A 4,674-nucleotide genomic window follows, 5' to 3' on the forward strand; every position below is an offset into this window, starting at 1 on the left:
AGGAGGCGTTTTTTCCTGTAGTGAAAAATAAAATATAAGGCATTAAGCTATATGGTTATTGGGAATGAATTGTTTAATAAGAGTCCTGGGGGGATTTTGCTTAAATGACTTAGCGAAAGTGAAGCTTATTTGGAAACTGTTGTTGACTTGTTGTCGATATTGGGTTTTATGGAGCTCATCAAGTAGGTTACAAGATGAAATGACTATTGTTTTGACAAGATTTATATTGTCCAACTATGTTGTAGAACTGTATTGAGTTTGCAAAAGGTTGCCAAGATTGGCAAAAGCATGCAGGTATCCAACATGTTCCTGCCAGTGAGTTGCACTCAGTGGTTAAGCCTTGGCCTTTCAGAGGTCGAGCCTTGGATTTGATTGGTGCGATTCAACCTATTTTATCTAAAGTTCATAGGAACATTTTGGTTGGTATAGATTATTTCACCAAATGGGTAGAATCCATCCCTCTTGATAATGTTAAACAAGAAGCAGTGATCAACATTATCTAACATTAAATTATCTATATGTAAGGATTACCTAAAACTTTGACCACTTAACAAGGTTTAGTTTTTACCTGTCAAAAAATGGTTGTATTTGCTTCAAGTTCAGGAGTTAAACTCTTGAAATTGACTCCTTATTAAGCCCAATCAAATGGCCAAATCGAGGCAGCAAATAAAATTATATTTGGGCTTGTTAAAAAACATGTTGGTCAAAAGTCAAGAAACTGACATAATACTCTAGATAAAAATATTATGAGCTTGTCGAAACTCTTCTAGGGAAGAAACCAACGCTACTATATTTTGATTAATGTTTGGTCATGATGCAATTTTGCATGTTGAGATTTGTTAACAATCAACAAGAATTCAAAGGCATGTCGAAATTCCCTCTGAGCATTATTGGAACATAATGTTGGATGAGTTAGTTGATTTGGATGAAGAAACATTAACTTCCTTAAATGTTCTTATAAGATAAAAAAACAAATAGCTAAGGCTTAAAATAAAAAAAATTAAGTCTAAAGCATTTGCAGTCGGTGAATACGTTTGAAAAGTTATTCTATCTATGGATCAAAAAGATAAAGTCCTATGTAAGTGGTCACCAAATTGAGAAGACCCCTTCAGAATTAGTAAAGTATTTTCAAATAATACTTATAAATTTGAAGGATTAGGTCTTGAGGATCAAACTCTGACGATAAATGGTATGTACTCGAAGAAGTACAAACCCATGTTGCAGGAGATCCATATAACTGAAGAATAACGTATAGAAACTGGAAATGCTAAAATGGCATTGAAATTAAAAGGTGCTAAAATGGATAATTGTCATTACAAGATTATAAATGAATAAAAAGTCAGACATATATCAAAAGGGAAATTCAATCTTTATTTGTTCAAAACATTCTTTAGCGAGTTTGGCCCTTTTATCATTCATTGAGTCAACAGACTTAAGGACTTTGATATCTTCTTCTATGGCATATGAGGTTTTCACATATTGAAGATAAGTGTTGGATTCTTGAATTTTCTTTTCCTTAAGAGAAATCAAGTTACCATTCTCAATTTCAGCTTTCTCTCACCTTAGTTCCTCGACTTGTTTCACCAGGTTTTAAATTTGTATGTTGAGAGTGGCTACACAATCTTCATCTTTTCTTGCTTGTATATTGGAGTATAAAGAATTTATTTTCTTGGCATTTTAATCGGTTCTAATCCTAGAAGGTTTTCTACTTGGAGACCACTTTTGGATAAGATTAGGAGGAGATTGTCTTCTTAGATTGGGAGGTGGCTTAGTTTTGGGGGGAGGATTACTCTTGTTAAATTAGTTTTAAGTAGTCTAGCTATTTTTACTCTATCTTTTTACAAAGCTCCTAAGAAAATTATTAGGGAGATTAACAAAATTCAAAGCAATTTTCTGTGGGGGAGGGGGGTTCGAAAGAGAAGGAGAAAATTCATTCAGTAAGTTGGAATGGTGTTTGCTTACCGACTGATAAAGGTGTCCTCTATTTTAGGAGGTTGGAGGATTTCAATGAGGCTCTTCTTTTCAAGTGGAGGTGGGGGCTAGTAAATGATTATAATTCTTTGTGGTATCGCATGATGAAGGCGCGATATGGTGATGTCAAATTAAGGCTCTGTTTGGTAAAACTAGCTGGTAGCTGACGACTTTTAGCTGGTAGCTGATGACTTTTAGCTGGTAGCTGGTAGCTGATAAGTTAATTTGAGTGTTTGGTAAATTAGCTGTTATACTAGCTGATAAATACAAAATGACACAAAAGGACATTCTTAATTAAAAAATTGATAGTCTCATTATATTATCTTAATTAAATTAATTTTTATAAAATAAAAATACATATATTAGCAAACACATGCAAAAAAATTAATATATATTAAAACTAAAAATAATATCAAAATATATCGAACAATTATATATAAAATTTTAAATGAACTTATATAATAAAATTTATATATAAATTTAATGAAATATATAAAATAACATCATTATGATTTTGAATTCAATTATACTAATTTAAAATAATAATCTCTTAATGTTTCACAAATTTAAAAATTAGCAACACTATCTCTACATTCATTACAAGGCATGTAATTTTAATATCGTTAAAAAATATTAAATATTGCATTTTTTTTGTTAATCGACACGAATATAATTATACAACGCAAAATCTGTTTTATATATATATATATATATATATATATATATATATATATATATATATATATATAGGGTAAAATTGTATTTTTGTTAAAATAATAGGGGTATAAATGAAATAAAAAGTCACAAGCTAAAAGGTAAAAGCTCAAAAGCTACTTTAAATAGCTTTTGAGAAAAAAGCTAAAAGCTAGTAAAAAAGCTACAAGATAAAAGCTAAATGACAGTTACCAAACAAAGCTTTTTTGTTAATATGAGCTGAAAAGCTAAAAGCTCTTTTTTTGGTGTTATCAAACAGACTCTAAGAGCCGTGATTGGAGGAGGTAATTTTAATAAAAATTGTTCTAAATTGGTTCGTGGTCGGATTTGTTTTTGTTAGGGAAAAAGCTTTCGGAATATTTTTTCGCGCGAAGTTACAAATTTCGGATTGGAGATGGTTGTAGCAACCTGCCCTAAAAATTAAGATTTTAGAGTCGCCACCTATTATGAAGGGCGAATAGGAAACCCTACGCAGTTTAGAGATCGGGGTAAGTTATTATAATCAGGTTGAGGGAAGGTGTTAGGCACCCTCAACCCTTTCCTATGGCTTTGAATCTAAGGTAACAGTTTTATGGCTAAATTTATTAGGGTTTAATAGCTAAAGAAGTGAATAGGGGAAAAAGTGAGATTTTGGGGAAGGGGACTCGCCTTGGTTATCCAAATGCCTACGTATCTCCTTAGGGAGAATCAGAGTCAACGTAGTTCGGGCACAGGGTTGTACGCCTTTGAGTTTGAATTGATTATGGAGGTGTTTGAAGGCTTTTTGAACGGCCTATCGTAGTTTTAGAAGTTGTGATTTGAAAATCGCAGTCGAAAGGATGAAAATCCGTAGTATCGTGGTTTAGTGTGTTTTAGAGGTTTGGCATACAACCCTGATTTGATATGACACCGTTAGATGTGGTGACCAATAGATTTGGTCAGTATAGCTAACGGATTAAGGAGCATTGCTGGTTACTCAGATCGATAGATTGATCGTCGCGGGCAGCAAATTAAATGTGTTTTGGATTTTATGTATTTTTTTATCCCTCGTCTAAAGCGACTAATAGATTTAGTCAGTTCGAGGAGAGAATTAGTAAGAATTAATTAAATTATTAAATAATCAAAAAGATTATTTCTCGTCTACTGCGACTAATAGATTTAGTCGGTTTGAGGAGAAAATTAGATTAAATCATCAAAAGAAAACAAACAATTAAACAATTAAAATTTCACAAAATTAATTAATTAAGTTTTATTTTTTAGTTTTGTATAGGGGGTGCGTTTTGTTAAGAGGTAGTAATTTGGAGGGTGTTATTATCAAAAGGGTGAGCCCACTAGCTTTTGGGAGTCCGTTAGATTAGGTGTGGTGCAGGCGCATGGGGTATGGTGTAGTACCAGATGTGAAACGTCAGATTTGGACATAGACTGAGCAAACGGTCTGCATGTGTTGTTGGAAGAGGGTGTACGAGAGGAAGAGCGCACTGGATCATGTCCAGGTACGCTAACAGATGGCCATGGTTTGGCCACGTGTTGATCATCCGACGGCCAGGACATGTTTAATCATAAAAAGTCAATTTTCAATTTCATAATCCTGAGTTCTTTCTCTCTCTATCCTCGTCTCTCTCTCTCTAATCTCTCTCGTTCTCTCCCTCATCCTCTAACAAAAATCCAAAAGACAACCTCCGGCCACCGTCCGCAACCCTACTCCGTCCCCAGAACCACCCTAGCAACCCAGTTTCCGATGAATATTCATCGGAATATTCATCATCATCCCAGACACACCTCCTAACCGAACCCAGAAAGACGAACCCAGATGAAGATTGTTACAATCTTCATCTTCTCCCGACCTCACCTTCATCGATACACCCAGAAACACACATAACCTATGAACCCTAACTCCCAAACACAAGAACCCTAACCCCAATTAAACCCAGATTCAATCAAGACAAAACGCGAACATGCAATTACAAAAATCCTAAGCTAAGTGATGGATCTGGTTACCTTAATCGATTG

This window comes from Vicia villosa, linkage group LG6, assembly GCF_029867415.1.
Source record: "Vicia villosa cultivar HV-30 ecotype Madison, WI linkage group LG6, Vvil1.0, whole genome shotgun sequence".
NCBI classification, from domain to species: domain Eukaryota; kingdom Viridiplantae; phylum Streptophyta; class Magnoliopsida; order Fabales; family Fabaceae; genus Vicia; species Vicia villosa.